Raw genomic sequence first — 18,498 nt, forward strand, 5'->3', positions numbered from 1 at the left:
TCGATAAAGACCAAATTAAGATTTTTAAACTAAATTTGGCATCTTAAAAGCAAGATATAAATAAATTGTGGTCAACTTAAACATTTCATGTAAAAGGGTAATTAACAGAGTTGGGTAGAGTAGCCAAAGAATTTTTACTCAAGTAAAAGTAAAAAGTTATCAGCCAAGAAATTTCTCAACAGTAAAAAAAAAAGCATTCAGTAAGAATGCTACTCAAGTACTGAGTATCTAATCATAGCAGCTGATTAAATCATATTTAAAAAATTATGTAATGGACAGACAAAAGTATAATGTTATGTGCAAATTCTGTTATTTTAAAGACAAAAGAAACACTTTTCTAAATAATTTTTTTCAACATTAAACTTGAAAGCAATACTTACAGCAGTTAATGTATATGCAGTATGTTAGAACAGTGCAAAGTACCACCATTTACAATATCTACTGTTTACAGATGAAGGATAGCATTAAAATAACAAAGCTTGTGTACAAATAAGAAGTCTCACTTTAACATAAACTCTAGGTTTCTTCTCTCTGGTGCAATTTTGGTTAACAAAAAAGAAAGTTTGTTCTTCATTCATGAAGTTACTCACAGTAGGTAGAGTCGCCAGAAATTTTACTCAAGTAAGAGTATTAACATAACTCAAGAAAAAGGTACAGTGCAATAAAACTACTCCTAAAAGTACATTTTGCTCAAAAAGTTACTCAAGTAAATGTAACTGAGTAAATGTAACTAGTTACTATCCACCTCTGGTCATTAAATTAACTTCCTCCATCTTATTGGTTAAGTGGTGGTCAGGACCTCATGAAGGGATCATGAAGGAGCAGGCGTGGGGTCCTCAGAGTAGTCTTTAGAAATTAAATAAAGTTCAAGGTTAAACGTGTATTTCTGCTTTATAAACAAATAAAAACTACTTGGTTGATGATGCTGTTTGTGTTTTCATCATACTGCTGTTTATTTGACTTAGTTGTAGTGCTGGTATTCTCAATTGATAGTCGGCATGATGGGGGTCTTCCAGTGTTATTGTGTTATTATATGAAACAAACACACCATCTCTTATCCCTACAGATCTCTGCCATTCATGAAAGGGCAACCCATGGCCCCCTTTCATTTCAGATTCCCAAACACATATGGGCAAAGTTTTCTGGCAATGTTGGATAAACAAGGCACCTGTTCATACTCCGAGGAACCTTATCTGGGCGCCTTGCTGTTAATAACACCTGTCTCCTCTCAACGTTACATGGAGATGGCTCCAATGAGTTAGTGGGTTTTACCAACACCTGTATATGCTCAATTCTGTTCAATTTGCAGCATTTCTTGTTCTTGTTTAAAAAAAAGATTCATATATCACTGACATAACAACCCTCGAATCAAAGGGGGCTTCATTCTCCCATTGGACTTTCTTCGTTTTCCTAAAACAGTCATGAAGGCTGGCATCAAAAGAGCCTGTTTCCAGTTCCCCAACGAGATTTTAGAAACTTCTCCTGCTACTTCTCTCAAGGTATAAAGCTCATTTTAAAGGTAATCTTGAGCTGATGTCTGATTAAGCGTTTGACTTCCAGAAGAGGAACAGACTATACATACGAGTTAAATTAGAGATAGGGCCACACACCAAAAGAGGGTCGAGGATTTGGGAATGTGAAGATCAACAACGACTCATTAGACAGTAAATTGTGCAATTAAATGCTTAAAATTTTACATGTTCATATTAAACAAGAAGGTGGTTGAGCCTGAATTTATGCTGGATTTTCTTGACTCAACGAGTCAAAATTGTACATGGAAGCTCAAATACAGTTTGTTGAACACCTATTAAGTTGCAATGGATCCACACAATCTTTGTAGCCTTAAACAAGCTCCTGGTATAAATCTGAGGGATACTTGACCAAGTCACATTGCAAAAGCAGGAAGAGTTTATCTAAATTGTTTGTTTTGATGGTATGGCTCTTGCCTTTCAAGCAACATTTAGGTCTGAATGTGCAGATTCTTAATCATCCAAATCATGGCAACTACAATGGGTTTAAATCATCCCGATTTAAAACACTTATTGGTCTTAAATTGCAATAGTCAAACCAATCTTTACCCTTCTTTGGAAACGAGGAAATGACCTCTTTTCTCCAGGAGGGGGCTATCTTGTTCTTCATAAGTACCCAGTTAAAAGTGTGTTGCAAAATTGTAGATTCTTCATCCCTTTATAAAATCATGAAGGAAACCCATGGTTTAAGATGTTGTATGGTTGGTTTCTTCAATTTGTTTAATGGAGATCTACTTTAAAAGTTGTTTGCTTTGGGTAAATCAATCTTTCTAAAAAAAACAAATCCTCAATTTTCACCTGATAGCTGGTAAAATTAATTTTGATGATATAGTTCAACGCATTTTTTTGAATCGCTACTCTATGTCTAATCTTATTAATTAATTTCTATGATGTTCGCTGTTGTTGAAATCCCTTGAAAGTTTTACTTCATATTGTTTTCCACCTACTGAAGATATTATATTCTGATCAACAGGTATTTGGTTGAAACTCATGTCCAGCTGTCTGCTCAAAAGAAACACTGATTGCATAGAGTACATCAACATTGGGTTGAAATCCATAAAGCAGGCTAACAACAGAATTCTATAATGGCCCCCGACCTCAGCTCTTTTGAAAAGTAATGGAGTATGCTTAAAATTCAGAGCCATCACATTGAATAAACCACTTTAAATCAGCTCTACCATTTCTGCTGAGAGGATTTATCAAATTTCCTGTCAGAATTATAGCAGAGTGGCTACAAAATACATGTACTTTTTCTGTAACTTTCTAAAAAAAAAAAGAAAAAAGCATTAGTGTTGCGGTATGTATAATATTGATCCCATCTGGATTTAAATATACATATTCAAAACAATAAATTTAAACTTGTGTTACCAAAGACCTTCACTGATACTGCATGTGTAATCATCGAGATTCAGATATTGATGTATTAAAGCATATTTTGCTTACATTATCTAATTTTGACCTAATACTTTTAGTCTGTTTGTACATTTGTTTTATTCATATTTGTTTTAACTTTGTTAATGACAATGCTTTTTGGTTGTTAACAGCAAAGTAAGGAATCTTATATAATGTAATATATACATCTCATAGTCTAGAAGGAAAACATCAGTGTGAAAAACGCTGTTCTGTCTCCTGTCCCTGGATCTTGCTTACGTCTATCTAATCAGCATTATGCACCTTTTGGTACAAGGCAAGACAACCTATGAGTTTTTAAAGTACAAATTTCAATCTGTTTCTGCATGTAAAGCGTAGATAAATCTAACAAACACTGGTTTCCGGGTTTGTCTTTGCTAAAAATGTAATTACATCCATCTCTGACAAAACACAGCCACCACGGTTCTTGTTTTCGCTTAGATTCAACAACATTTCACCTGTGAGGAGCTGAGGCTCCACCCCGTAATGTCGGCCAACCAATCACAGGGCGGCTGCTTTCCATGACACAGAAAAGAGCCGAAAACATTGCCTTTTTCAGGTTTATTAGACAGGAATGCGATCTAAGATGTACAGCATGTCGTCGTATTAAGTGTGGATTATTAGTCAAGCGCTTAAAAGAAATGTAGATGAATCTTCTGGCGAAACCGTGACCGAAACATCTGTATGAACTGAGCAGTATTAATACAACTGATGACGCAAGTAAGAAGTGCCCGGATGAGCCTCGGTGGTCCGGGGTGCGGGCTTCAAACCCGTAGCTGCTTAGCGGCAGAGTGGTTCAATTCCACCTTTCGGGCGGACACTGCAGGAAAAGTTGTCCGTCCTGTGTCTATTCTTGTCAGGAAATACACATTTATGTAACAACTATGGTTTGCGCTTCAGAATAAAAGCTCAATTTGATTTTATGGTTGTTCCACTACTTCCTGTTTTCAGACGGCAGCAAGTTTTGCTATGTTGATGATAAGTAATATTAAGGTTGCACACTTGGGAGTAAAAGTTAATTTCCCTGAATGTTTTACCTTCATATTTTTCATCAACCTTTCACTCCTAAGCTTTCTGTCTCCATGTATTAACTCATTTTCCAAGTGCATTGGTGGAAACACCGGTCTAGTTTTAACCCTTCAACCCTAGCCTTTTAACAATCCCTTCAGAAGATATACTATCATGTTCTAAAAGGTTATGATTTCCATAATGTAAATTACCCAATTTGAGCATTTACGACGAGGGAAAATAATTTTGGTGTTGTTTTGCTTCACTAAAAAATAAGGGGAGAGAAACACACATTCAGGATGTAACAGGTAAAGGAATATCAATGATATTTGCTATTTCAGGATTGGAGTTTATAATCACATAAAATTTTATAAAAACAATTATCAGTCTTGTGATTCCAACAGTAATTTGTTTATTAAGCTATACCTATTAATCTAGTTGTTTTTAAAAAGTATTTTTGTTGTCACATGGACATGGGGCGAGAAAACAGCTTGGGATAACAACTGATCAGTCAGTGTTTCTGCTATTCTTGACATCTTTATTCTTTTTATGTTATACGTGATATTTAAATATCGATCTCCAAGAATATTTTTGTGTGGAGGACACAAAATAAAGTGGACCACAGCAGTTCATTAACTGAACACGTTTATAATAAAAAGCAAAAGTATACATTTTTTTCTCTTGCTCTTTTACTGTATAATTTTGTCAAACTGCTCTGCTTTACCTTCATCTGTTATACAGGATATAAACTACATCCTTTACCCATTTGTATAGATTATTATTGGATATTATTATTTAGATATTTGAAGAAAAAAAACTTTACTACTATTTTCACATTATATCATTTCAGGTTACATGGCTTGAATAAAGTGCTTAATTGAAATTGTAGATGAGTCTTCTCGCGAAACCGTGACCGAAACATCTGCATGAACTGAGTCCTATTAATACAACTGATGAGGCAGGTAAGAAGTGCCCGGATGAGCCTCGGTGGTCCGGGGTGCGGGCTTCAAACCCGTAGCTGCTTAGCGGCAGAGTGGCTCAATTCCACCTTTCGGGCGAACATTGCAGGAAAAGTTGTTCGTCCTGTGTCTATTCTTGTCAGGAAATTCTCATTTATGTCACAACCATGGTTTGCGCTTCAGAATAAAAGCTCAATTTCATTTTATTATCGTTGTTCTACTACTTCCTGTTTTCAGACGGCAGTAAGTTTTGCTATGTTGATGATAAGTAATATTAAGGTTGCAGACTTGGGAGTAAAAGTTAATTTCCCTGAATATTTTACCTTCATATTTTACATAAATCTTTCACACCTAAGCTTTCTGTCTCCATGTATTAACTCATGTTCCAAGTTTATTGGTGGAAACACCGGCCTAGTTTTAACCCTTCAACCCTAGCCTTTTAACAATCCCTTCAGAAGATATGCTATCATGTTCTAAAAGTATATGATGTCCATAATGTAAATTACCCAATTTGAGCATTTACAACGAGGGAAAATAATTTTTGTCATGTTTTCCTTCACTAAAAATAAGGAGAGAGAAACACACATTCAGGATGTAACAGGTAAAGGAATATCAATGACATTTGCTATTTCAGGATTGCCGTTTATAATCACATAAAATTTAACAAAAACAATTATCATTCTTATGATTCCAATGGTATTTTTTAAGCTATACCTATTCATTTAGTTGTTTTTAAAAAGTGTTTTTATGTCACATAGACATGGGGGGAGAAAACAGCTTGGAATAAGAATTATTTCTGTTTCTGCTATTCATGACATCTTTATTCTTTTTATGTAATACACGATGTTTAAATATTGATCTTTAAGAATATTTTTGTGTGGTGGACACAAAATAAAGTGGACCACAACAGTTAATTAACTGAAGACATTTATAATTAATAGCAAAAGTATACATTTTTTTCTCTTGCTCCTTTACTGTATAATTTTGTCAAACTGCTCTGCTTCACCTTCACCTGTTATACAGGATATAAACTACATCCTTTACCCATTTGTATAGATTATTATTGGATATTATTGTTTAGATATTTGAAGAAAAAAATCTTTACTACTATTTTCACATTACATCATTTCAGGTTATGTGGGTTGAATAAAAGTGCTTAATTGAAATTGTAGATGAGTCTTCTTGCGAAACCGTGTCCGAAACATCTGCATGAACTGAGCCCTATTAATACAACTGATGACACAGGTAAGAAGTGCCCGGATGAACCTCGGTGGTCCGGGGTGCGGGCTTCAAACCCGTAGCTGCTTAGCGGCAGAGTGGTTCAATTCCACCTTTCGGGCGGACACTGCAGGAAAAGTTGTCCGTCCTGTGTCTATTCTTGTCAGGAAATACACATTTATGTAACAACTATGGTTTGCGCTTCAGAATAAAAGCTCAATTTGATTTTATGGTTGTTCCACTACTTCCTGTTTTCAGACGGCAGCAAGTTTTGCTATGTTGATGATAAGTAATATTAAGGTTGCACACTTGGGAGTAAAAGTTAATTTCCCTGAATGTTTTACCTTCATATTTTTCATCAACCTTTCACTCCTAAGCTTTCTGTCTCCATGTATTAACTCATTTTCCAAGTGCATTGGTGGAAACACCGGTCTAGTTTTAACCCTTCAACCCTAGCCTTTTAACAATCCCTTCAGAAGATATACTATCATGTTCTAAAAGGTTATGATTTCCATAATGTAAATTACCCAATTTGAGCATTTACGACGAGGGAAAATAATTTTGGTGTTGTTTTGCTTCACTAAAAAATAAGGGGAGAGAAACACACATTCAGGATGTAACAGGTAAAGGAATATCAATGATATTTGCTATTTCAGGATTGGAGTTTATAATCACATAAAATTTTATAAAAACAATTATCAGTCTTGTGATTCCAACAGTAATTTGTTTATTAAGCTATACCTATTAATCTAGTTGTTTTTAAAAAGTATTTTTGTTGTCACATGGACATGGGGCGAGAAAACAGCTTGGGATAACAACTGATCAGTCAGTGTTTCTGCTATTCTTGACATCTTTATTCTTTTTATGTTATACGTGATATTTAAATATCGATCTCCAAGAATATTTTTGTGTGGAGGACACAAAATAAAGTGGACCACAGCAGTTCATTAACTGAACACGTTTATAATAAAAAGCAAAAGTATACATTTTTTTCTCTTGCTCTTTTACTGTATAATTTTGTCAAACTGCTCTGCTTTACCTTCATCTGTTATACAGGATATAAACTACATCCTTTACCCATTTGTATAGATTATTATTGGATATTATTATTTAGATATTTGAAGAAAAAAAACTTTACTACTATTTTCACATTATATCATTTCAGGTTACATGGCTTGAATAAAGTGCTTAATTGAAATTGTAGATGAGTCTTCTCGCGAAACCGTGACCGAAACATCTGCATGAACTGAGTCCTATTAATACAACTGATGAGGCAGGTAAGAAGTGCCCGGATGAGCCTCGGTGGTCCGGGGTGCGGGCTTCAAACCCTGTAGCTGCTTAGCGGCAGAGTGGCTCAATTCCACCTTTCGGGCGAACATTGCAGGAAAAGTTGTTCGTCCTGTGTCTATTCTTGTCAGGAAATTCACATTTATGTCACAACCATGGTTTGCGCTTCAGAATAAAAGCTCAATTTCATTTTATTATCGTTGTTCTACTACTTCCTGTTTTCAGACGGCAGTAAGTTTTGCTATGTTGATGATAAGTAATATTAAGGTTGCAGACTTGGGAGTAAAAGTTAATTTCCCTGAATATTTTACCTTCATATTTTACATAAATCTTTCACACCTAAGCTTTCTGTCTCCATGTATTAACTCATGTTCCAAGTTTATTGGTGGAAACACCGGCCTAGTTTTAACCCTTCAACCCTAGCCTTTTAACAATCCCTTCAGAAGATATGCTATCATGTTCTAAAAGTATATGATGTCCATAATGTAAATTACCCAATTTGAGCATTTACAACGAGGGAAAATAATTTTTGTCATGTTTTCCTTCACTAAAAATAAGGAGAGAGAAACACACATTCAGGATGTAACAGGTAAAGGAATATCAATGACATTTGCTATTTCAGGATTGCCGTTTATAATCACATAAAATTTAACAAAAACAATTATCATTCTTATGATTCCAATGGTATTTTTTAAGCTATACCTATTCATTTAGTTGTTTTTAAAAAGTGTTTTTATGTCACATAGACATGGGGGGAGAAAACAGCTTGGAATAAGAATTATTTCTGTTTCTGCTATTCATGACATCTTTATTCTTTTTATGTAATACACGATGTTTAAATATTGATCTTTAAGAATATTTTTGTGTGGTGGACACAAAATAAAGTGGACCACAACAGTTAATTAACTGAAGACATTTATAATTAATAGCAAAAGTATACATTTTTTTCTCTTGCTCCTTTACTGTATAATTTTGTCAAACTGCTCTGCTTCACCTTCACCTGTTATACAGGATATAAACTACATCCTTTACCCATTTGTATAGATTATTATTGGATATTATTGTTTAGATATTTGAAGAAAAAAATCTTTACTACTATTTTCACATTACATCATTTCAGGTTATGTGGGTTGAATAAAAGTGCTTAATTGAAATTGTAGATGAGTCTTCTTGCGAAACCGTGTCCGAAACATCTGCATGAACTGAGCCCTATTAATACAACTGATGACACAGGTAAAAAGTGCCCGGATGAACCTCGGTGGTCCGGGGTGCGGGCTTCAAACCCGTAGCTGCTTAGCGGCAGAGTGGTTCAATTCCACCTTTCGGGCGGACACTGCAGGAAAAGTTGTCCGTCCTGTGTCTATTCTTGTCAGGAAATACACATTTATGTAACAACTATGGTTTGCGCTTCAGAATAAAAGCTCAATTTGATTTTATGGTTGTTCCACTACTTCCTGTTTTCAGACGGCAGCAAGTTTTGCTATGTTGATGATAAGTAATATTAAGGTTGCACACTTGGGAGTAAAAGTTAATTTCCCTGAATGTTTTACCTTCATATTTTTCATCAACCTTTCACTCCTAAGCTTTCTGTCTCCATGTATTAACTCATTTTCCAAGTGCATTGGTGGAAACACCGGTCTAGTTTTAACCCTTCAACCCTAGCCTTTTAACAATCCCTTCAGAAGATATACTATCATGTTCTAAAAGGTTATGATTTCCATAATGTAAATTACCCAATTTGAGCATTTACGACGAGGGAAAATAATTTTGGTGTTGTTTTGCTTCACTAAAAAATAAGGGGAGAGAAACACACATTCAGGATGTAACAGGTAAAGGAATATCAATGATATTTGCTATTTCAGGATTGGAGTTTATAATCACATAAAATTTTATAAAAACAATTATCAGTCTTGTGATTCCAACAGTAATTTGTTTATTAAGCTATACCTATTAATCTAGTTGTTTTTAAAAAGTATTTTTGTTGTCACATGGACATGGGGCGAGAAAACAGCTTGGGATAACAACTGATCAGTCAGTGTTTCTGCTATTCTTGACATCTTTATTCTTTTTATGTTATACGTGATATTTAAATATCGATCTCCAAGAATATTTTTGTGTGGAGGACACAAAATAAAGTGGACCACAGCAGTTCATTAACTGAACACGTTTATAATAAAAAGCAAAAGTATACATTTTTTTCTCTTGCTCTTTTACTGTATAATTTTGTCAAACTGCTCTGCTTTACCTTCATCTGTTATACAGGATATAAACTACATCCTTTACCCATTTGTATAGATTATTATTGGATATTATTATTTAGATATTTGAAGAAAAAAAACTTTACTACTATTTTCACATTATATCATTTCAGGTTACATGGCTTGAATAAAGTGCTTAATTGAAATTGTAGATGAGTCTTCTCGCGAAACCGTGACCGAAACATCTGCATGAACTGAGTCCTATTAATACAACTGATGAGGCAGGTAAGAAGTGCCCGGATGAGCCTCGGTGGTCCGGGGTGCGGGCTTCAAACCCGTAGCTGCTTAGCGGCAGAGTGGCTCAATTCCACCTTTCGGGCGAACATTGCAGGAAAAGTTGTTCGTCCTGTGTCTATTCTTGTCAGGAAATTCACATTTATGTCACAACCATGGTTTGCGCTTCAGAATAAAAGCTCAATTTCATTTTATTATCGTTGTTCTACTACTTCCTGTTTTCAGACGGCAGTAAGTTTTGCTATGTTGATGATAAGTAATATTAAGGTTGCAGACTTGGGAGTAAAAGTTAATTTCCCTGAATATTTTACCTTCATATTTTACATAAATCTTTCACACCTAAGCTTTCTGTCTCCATGTATTAACTCATGTTCCAAGTTTATTGGTGGAAACACCGGCCTAGTTTTAACCCTTCAACCCTAGCCTTTTAACAATCCCTTCAGAAGATATGCTATCATGTTCTAAAAGTATATGATGTCCATAATGTAAATTACCCAATTTGAGCATTTACAACGAGGGAAAATAATTTTTGTCATGTTTTCCTTCACTAAAAATAAGGAGAGAGAAACACACATTCAGGATGTAACAGGTAAAGGAATATCAATGACATTTGCTATTTCAGGATTGCCGTTTATAATCACATAAAATTTAACAAAAACAATTATCATTCTTATGATTCCAATGGTATTTTTTAAGCTATACCTATTCATTTAGTTGTTTTTAAAAAGTGTTTTTATGTCACATAGACATGGGGGGAGAAAACAGCTTGGAATAAGAATTATTTCTGTTTCTGCTATTCATGACATCTTTATTCTTTTTATGTAATACACGATGTTTAAATATTGATCTTTAAGAATATTTTTGTGTGGTGGACACAAAATAAAGTGGACCACAACAGTTAATTAACTGAAGACATTTATAATTAATAGCAAAAGTATACATTTTTTTCTCTTGCTCCTTTACTGTATAATTTTGTCAAACTGCTCTGCTTCACCTTCACCTGTTATACAGGATATAAACTACATCCTTTACCCATTTGTATAGATTATTATTGGATATTATTGTTTAGATATTTGAAGAAAAAAATCTTTACTACTATTTTCACATTACATCATTTCAGGTTATGTGGGTTGAATAAAAGTGCTTAATTGAAATTGTAGATGAGTCTTCTTGCGAAACCGTGTCCGAAACATCTGCATGAACTGAGCCCTATTAATACAACTGATGACACAGGTAAAAAGTGCCCGGATGAACCTCGGTGGTCCGGGGTGCGGGCTTCAAACCCGTAGCTGCTTAGCGGCAGAGTGGTTCAATTCCACCTTTCGGGCGGACACTGCAGGAAAAGTTGTCCGTCCTGTGTCTATTCTTGTCAGGAAATACACATTTATGTAACAACTATGGTTTGCGCTTCAGAATAAAAGCTCAATTTGATTTTATGGTTGTTCCACTACTTCCTGTTTTCAGACGGCAGCAAGTTTTGCTATGTTGATGATAAGTAATATTAAGGTTGCACACTTGGGAGTAAAAGTTAATTTCCCTGAATGTTTTACCTTCATATTTTTCATCAACCTTTCACTCCTAAGCTTTCTGTCTCCATGTATTAACTCATTTTCCAAGTGCATTGGTGGAAACACCGGTCTAGTTTTAACCCTTCAACCCTAGCCTTTTAACAATCCCTTCAGAAGATATACTATCATGTTCTAAAAGGTTATGATTTCCATAATGTAAATTACCCAATTTGAGCATTTACGACGAGGGAAAATAATTTTGGTGTTGTTTTGCTTCACTAAAAAATAAGGGGAGAGAAACACACATTCAGGATGTAACAGGTAAAGGAATATCAATGATATTTGCTATTTCAGGATTGGAGTTTATAATCACATAAAATTTTATAAAAACAATTATCAGTCTTGTGATTCCAACAGTAATTTGTTTATTAAGCTATACCTATTAATCTAGTTGTTTTTAAAAAGTATTTTTGTTGTCACATGGACATGGGGCGAGAAAACAGCTTGGGATAACAACTGATCAGTCAGTGTTTCTGCTATTCTTGACATCTTTATTCTTTTTATGTTATACGTGATATTTAAATATCGATCTCCAAGAATATTTTTGTGTGGAGGACACAAAATAAAGTGGACCACAGCAGTTCATTAACTGAACACGTTTATAATAAAAAGCAAAAGTATACATTTTTTTCTCTTGCTCTTTTACTGTATAATTTTGTCAAACTGCTCTGCTTTACCTTCATCTGTTATACAGGATATAAACTACATCCTTTACCCATTTGTATAGATTATTATTGGATATTATTATTTAGATATTTGAAGAAAAAAAACTTTACTACTATTTTCACATTATATCATTTCAGGTTACATGGCTTGAATAAAGTGCTTAATTGAAATTGTAGATGAGTCTTCTCGCGAAACCGTGACCGAAACATCTGCATGAACTGAGTCCTATTAATACAACTGATGAGGCAGGTAAGAAGTGCCCGGATGAGCCTCGGTGGTCCGGGGTGCGGGCTTCAAACCCGTAGCTGCTTAGCGGCAGAGTGGCTCAATTCCACCTTTCGGGCGAACATTGCAGGAAAAGTTGTTCGTCCTGTGTCTATTCTTGTCAGGAAATTCTACATTTATGTCACAACCATGGTTTGCGCTTCAGAATAAAAGCTCAATTTCATTTTATTATCGTTGTTCTACTACTTCCTGTTTTCAGACGGCAGTAAGTTTTGCTATGTTGATGATAAGTAATATTAAGGTTGCAGACTTGGGAGTAAAAGTTAATTTCCCTGAATATTTTACCTTCATATTTTACATAAATCTTTCACACCTAAGCTTTCTGTCTCCATGTATTAACTCATGTTCCAAGTTTATTGGTGGAAACACCGGCCTAGTTTTAACCCTTCAACCCTAGCCTTTTAACAATCCCTTCAGAAGATATGCTATCATGTTCTAAAAGTATATGATGTCCATAATGTAAATTACCCAATTTGAGCATTTACAACGAGGGAAAATAATTTTTGTCATGTTTTCCTTCACTAAAAATAAGGAGAGAGAAACACACATTCAGGATGTAACAGGTAAAGGAATATCAATGACATTTGCTATTTCAGGATTGCCGTTTATAATCACATAAAATTTAACAAAAACAATTATCATTCTTATGATTCCAATGGTATTTTTTAAGCTATACCTATTCATTTAGTTGTTTTTAAAAAGTGTTTTTATGTCACATAGACATGGGGGGAGAAAACAGCTTGGAATAAGAATTATTTCTGTTTCTGCTATTCATGACATCTTTATTCTTTTTATGTAATACACGATGTTTAAATATTGATCTTTAAGAATATTTTTGTGTGGTGGACACAAAATAAAGTGGACCACAACAGTTAATTAACTGAAGACATTTATAATTAATAGCAAAAGTATACATTTTTTTCTCTTGCTCCTTTACTGTATAATTTTGTCAAACTGCTCTGCTTCACCTTCACCTGTTATACAGGATATAAACTACATCCTTTACCCATTTGTATAGATTATTATTGGATATTATTGTTTAGATATTTGAAGAAAAAAATCTTTACTACTATTTTCACATTACATCATTTCAGGTTATGTGGGTTGAATAAAAGTGCTTAATTGAAATTGTAGATGAGTCTTCTTGCGAAACCGTGTCCGAAACATCTGCATGAACTGAGCCCTATTAATACAACTGATGACACAGGTAAAAAGTGCCCGGATGAACCTCGGTGGTCCGGGGTGCGGGCTTCAAACCCGTAGCTGCTTAGCGGCAGAGTGGTTCAATTCCACCTTTCGGGCGGACACTGCAGGAAAAGTTGTCCGTCCTGTGTCTATTCTTGTCAGGAAATACACATTTATGTAACAACTATGGTTTGCGCTTCAGAATAAAAGCTCAATTTGATTTTATGGTTGTTCCACTACTTCCTGTTTTCAGACGGCAGCAAGTTTTGCTATGTTGATGATAAGTAATATTAAGGTTGCACACTTGGGAGTAAAAGTTAATTTCCCTGAATGTTTTACCTTCATATTTTTCATCAACCTTTCACTCCTAAGCTTTCTGTCTCCATGTATTAACTCATTTTCCAAGTGCATTGGTGGAAACACCGGTCTAGTTTTAACCCTTCAACCCTAGCCTTTTAACAATCCCTTCAGAAGATATACTATCATGTTCTAAAAGGTTATGATTTCCATAATGTAAATTACCCAATTTGAGCATTTACGACGAGGGAAAATAATTTTGGTGTTGTTTTGCTTCACTAAAAAATAAGGGGAGAGAAACACACATTCAGGATGTAACAGGTAAAGGAATATCAATGATATTTGCTATTTCAGGATTGGAGTTTATAATCACATAAAATTTTATAAAAACAATTATCAGTCTTGTGATTCCAACAGTAATTTGTTTATTAAGCTATACCTATTAATCTAGTTGTTTTTAAAAAGTATTTTTGTTGTCACATGGACATGGGGCGAGAAAACAGCTTGGGATAACAACTGATCAGTCAGTGTTTCTGCTATTCTTGACATCTTTATTCTTTTTATGTTATACGTGATATTTAAATATCGATCTCCAAGAATATTTTTGTGTGGAGGACACAAAATAAAGTGGACCACAGCAGTTCATTAACTGAACACGTTTATAATAAAAAGCAAAAGTATACATTTTTTTCTCTTGCTCTTTTACTGTATAATTTTGTCAAACTGCTCTGCTTTACCTTCATCTGTTATACAGGATATAAACTACATCCTTTACCCATTTGTATAGATTATTATTGGATATTATTATTTAGATATTTGAAGAAAAAAAACTTTACTACTATTTTCACATTATATCATTTCAGGTTACATGGCTTGAATAAAGTGCTTAATTGAAATTGTAGATGAGTCTTCTCGCGAAACCGTGACCGAAACATCTGCATGAACTGAGTCCTATTAATACAACTGATGAGGCAGGTAAGAAGTGCCCGGATGAGCCTCGGTGGTCCGGGGTGCGGGCTTCAAACCCGTAGCTGCTTAGCGGCAGAGTGGCTCAATTCCACCTTTCGGGCGAACATTGCAGGAAAAGTTGTTCGTCCTGTGTCTATTCTTGTCAGGAAATTCTCATTTATGTCACAACCATGGTTTGCGCTTCAGAATAAAAGCTCAATTTCATTTTATTATCGTTGTTCTACTACTTCCTGTTTTCAGACGGCAGTAAGTTTTGCTATGTTGATGATAAGTAATATTAAGGTTGCAGACTTGGGAGTAAAAGTTAATTTCCCTGAATATTTTACCTTCATATTTTACATAAATCTTTCACACCTAAGCTTTCTGTCTCCATGTATTAACTCATGTTCCAAGTTTATTGGTGGAAACACCGGCCTAGTTTTAACCCTTCAACCCTAGCCTTTTAACAATCCCTTCAGAAGATATGCTATCATGTTCTAAAAGTATATGATGTCCATAATGTAAATTACCCAATTTGAGCATTTACAACGAGGGAAAATAATTTTTGTCATGTTTTCCTTCACTAAAAATAAGGAGAGAGAAACACACATTCAGGATGTAACAGGTAAAGGAATATCAATGACATTTGCTATTTCAGGATTGCCGTTTATAATCACATAAAATTTAACAAAAACAATTATCATTCTTATGATTCCAATGGTATTTTTTAAGCTATACCTATTCATTTAGTTGTTTTTAAAAAGTGTTTTTATGTCACATAGACATGGGGGGAGAAAACAGCTTGGAATAAGAATTATTTCTGTTTCTGCTATTCATGACATCTTTATTCTTTTTATGTAATACACGATGTTTAAATATTGATCTTTAAGAATATTTTTGTGTGGTGGACACAAAATAAAGTGGACCACAACAGTTAATTAACTGAAGACATTTATAATTAATAGCAAAAGTATACATTTTTTTCTCTTGCTCCTTTACTGTATAATTTTGTCAAACTGCTCTGCTTCACCTTCACCTGTTATACAGGATATAAACTACATCCTTTACCCATTTGTATAGATTATTATTGGATATTATTGTTTAGATATTTGAAGAAAAAAATCTTTACTACTATTTTCACATTACATCATTTCAGGTTATGTGGGTTGAATAAAAGTGCTTAATTGAAATTGTAGATGAGTCTTCTTGCGAAACCGTGTCCGAAACATCTGCATGAACTGAGCCCTATTAATACAACTGATGACACAGGTAAAAAGTGCCCGGATGAACCTCGGTGGTCCGGGGTGCGGGCTTCAAACCCGTAGCTGCTTAGCGGCAGAGTGGTTCAATTCCACCTTTCGGGCGGACACTGCAGGAAAAGTTGTCCGTCCTGTGTCTATTCTTGTCAGGAAATACACATTTATGTAACAACTATGGTTTGCGCTTCAGAATAAAAGCTCAATTTGATTTTATGGTTGTTCCACTACTTCCTGTTTTCAGACGGCAGCAAGTTTTGCTATGTTGATGATAAGTAATATTAAGGTTGCACACTTGGGAGTAAAAGTTAATTTCCCTGAATGTTTTACCTTCATATTTTTCATCAACCTTTCACTCCTAAGCTTTCTGTCTCCATGTATTAACTCATTTTCCAAGTGCATTGGTGGAAACACCGGTCTAGTTTTAACCCTTCAACCCTAGCCTTTTAACAATCCCTTCAGAAGATATACTATCATGTTCTAAAAGGTTATGATTTCCATAATGTAAATTACCCAATTTGAGCATTTACGACGAGGGAAAATAATTTTGGTGTTGTTTTGCTTCACTAAAAAATAAGGGGAGAGAAACACACATTCAGGATGTAACAGGTAAAGGAATATCAATGATATTTGCTATTTCAGGATTGGAGTTTATAATCACATAAAATTTTATAAAAACAATTATCAGTCTTGTGATTCCAACAGTAATTTGTTTATTAAGCTATACCTATTAATCTAGTTGTTTTTAAAAAGTATTTTTGTTGTCACATGGACATGGGGCGAGAAAACAGCTTGGGATAACAACTGATCAGTCAGTGTTTCTGCTATTCTTGACATCTTTATTCTTTTTATGTTATACGTGATATTTAAATATCGATCTCCAAGAATATTTTTGTGTGGAGGACACAAAATAAAGTGGACCACAGCAGTTCATTAACTGAACACGTTTATAATAAAAAGCAAAAGTATACATTTTTTTCTCTTGCTCTTTTACTGTATAATTTTGTCAAACTGCTCTGCTTTACCTTCATCTGTTATACAGGATATAAACTACATCCTTTACCCATTTGTATAGATTATTATTGGATATTATTATTTAGATATTTGAAGAAAAAAAACTTTACTACTATTTTCACATTATATCATTTCAGGTTACATGGCTTGAATAAAGTGCTTAATTGAAATTGTAGATGAGTCTTCTCGCGAAACCGTGACCGAAACATCTGCATGAACTGAGTCCTATTAATACAACTGATGAGGCAGGTAAGAAGTGCCCGGATGAGCCTCGGTGGTCCGGGGTGCGGGCTTCAAACCCGTAGCTGCTTAGCGGCAGAGTGGCTCAATTCCACCTTTCGGGCGAACATTGCAGGAAAAGTTGTTCGTCCTGTGTCTATTCTTGTCAGGAAATTCACATTTATGTCACAACCATGGTTTGCGCTTCAGAATAAAAGCTCAATTTCATTTTATTATCGTTGTTCTACTACTTCCTGTTTTCAGACGGCAGTAAGTTTTGCTATGTTGATGATAAGTAATATTAAGGTTGCAGACTTGGGAGTAAAAGTTAATTTCCCTGAATATTTTACCTTCATATTTTACATAAATCTTTCACACCTAAGCTTTCTGTCTCCATGTATTAACTCATGTTCCAAGTTTATTGGTGGAAACACCGGCCTAGTTTTAACCCTTCAACCCTAGCCTTTTAACAATCCCTTCAGAAGATATGCTATCATGTTCTAAAAGTATATGATGTCCATAATGTAAATTACCCAATTTGAGCATTTACAACGAGGGAAAATAATTTTTGTCATGTTTTCCTTCACTAAAAATAAGGAGAGAGAAACACACATTCAGGATGTAACAGGTAAAGGAATATCAATGACATTTGCTATTTCAGGATTGCCGTTTATAATCACATAAAATTTAACAAAAACAATTATCATTCTTATGATTCCAATGGTATTTTTTAAGCTATACCTATTCATTTAGTTGTTTTTAAAAAGTGTTTTTATGTCACATAGACATGGGGGGAGAAAACAGCTTGGAATAAGAATTATTTCTGTTTCTGCTATTCATGACATCTTTATTCTTTTTATGTAATACACGATGTTTAAATATTGATCTTTAAGAATATTTTTGTGTGGTGGACACAAAATAAAGTGGACCACAACAGTTAATTAACTGAAGACATTTATAATTAATAGCAAAAGTATACATTTTTTTCTCTTGCTCCTTTACTGTATAATTTTGTCAAACTGCTCTGCTTCACCTTCACCTGTTATACAGGATATAAACTACATCCTTTACCCATTTGTATAGATTATTATTGGATATTATTGTTTAGATATTTGAAGAAAAAAAATCTTTACTACTATTTTCACATTACATCATTT

General features: G+C 34.4%; 12 non-coding genes across 12 annotated transcripts; all 12 read left to right on the forward strand.

Annotated features, from left to right (window-relative positions):
* The first annotated feature begins 3,668 nt into the window (after positions 1-3,668).
* Positions 3,669-3,755, forward strand: trnastop-uca. Its single transcript has one exon. It is a non-coding gene; the product is annotated as a tRNA-Sec (tRNA).
* Positions 3,756-4,918: 1,163 nt separating this feature from the next.
* On the forward strand, positions 4,919-5,005 carry trnastop-uca. The gene has a single exon. It is a non-coding gene; the product is annotated as a tRNA-Sec (tRNA).
* Positions 5,006-6,160: 1,155 nt separating this feature from the next.
* trnastop-uca lies at positions 6,161-6,247 on the forward strand. Its single transcript has one exon. It is a non-coding gene; the product is annotated as a tRNA-Sec (tRNA).
* Positions 6,248-7,410: 1,163 nt separating this feature from the next.
* trnastop-uca lies at positions 7,411-7,498 on the forward strand. Its single transcript has one exon. It is a non-coding gene; the product is annotated as a tRNA-Sec (tRNA).
* A 1,155-nt stretch (positions 7,499-8,653) lies between these two features.
* Positions 8,654-8,740, forward strand: trnastop-uca. Its single transcript has one exon. It is a non-coding gene; the product is annotated as a tRNA-Sec (tRNA).
* A 1,163-nt stretch (positions 8,741-9,903) lies between these two features.
* Positions 9,904-9,990, forward strand: trnastop-uca. The gene has a single exon. It is a non-coding gene; the product is annotated as a tRNA-Sec (tRNA).
* A 1,155-nt stretch (positions 9,991-11,145) lies between these two features.
* trnastop-uca lies at positions 11,146-11,232 on the forward strand. The gene has a single exon. It is a non-coding gene; the product is annotated as a tRNA-Sec (tRNA).
* Positions 11,233-12,395: 1,163 nt separating this feature from the next.
* trnastop-uca lies at positions 12,396-12,482 on the forward strand. The gene has a single exon. It is a non-coding gene; the product is annotated as a tRNA-Sec (tRNA).
* A 1,156-nt stretch (positions 12,483-13,638) lies between these two features.
* trnastop-uca lies at positions 13,639-13,725 on the forward strand. Its single transcript has one exon. It is a non-coding gene; the product is annotated as a tRNA-Sec (tRNA).
* Positions 13,726-14,888: 1,163 nt separating this feature from the next.
* trnastop-uca lies at positions 14,889-14,975 on the forward strand. The gene has a single exon. It is a non-coding gene; the product is annotated as a tRNA-Sec (tRNA).
* A 1,155-nt stretch (positions 14,976-16,130) lies between these two features.
* Positions 16,131-16,217, forward strand: trnastop-uca. The gene has a single exon. It is a non-coding gene; the product is annotated as a tRNA-Sec (tRNA).
* A 1,163-nt stretch (positions 16,218-17,380) lies between these two features.
* On the forward strand, positions 17,381-17,467 carry trnastop-uca. The gene has a single exon. It is a non-coding gene; the product is annotated as a tRNA-Sec (tRNA).
* The last annotated feature ends 1,031 nt before the right edge of the window (positions 17,468-18,498 follow it).

Source organism: Fundulus heteroclitus, chromosome 18 (assembly GCF_011125445.2).
Source record: "Fundulus heteroclitus isolate FHET01 chromosome 18, MU-UCD_Fhet_4.1, whole genome shotgun sequence".
Lineage (NCBI taxonomy): Eukaryota > Metazoa > Chordata > Actinopteri > Cyprinodontiformes > Fundulidae > Fundulus > Fundulus heteroclitus.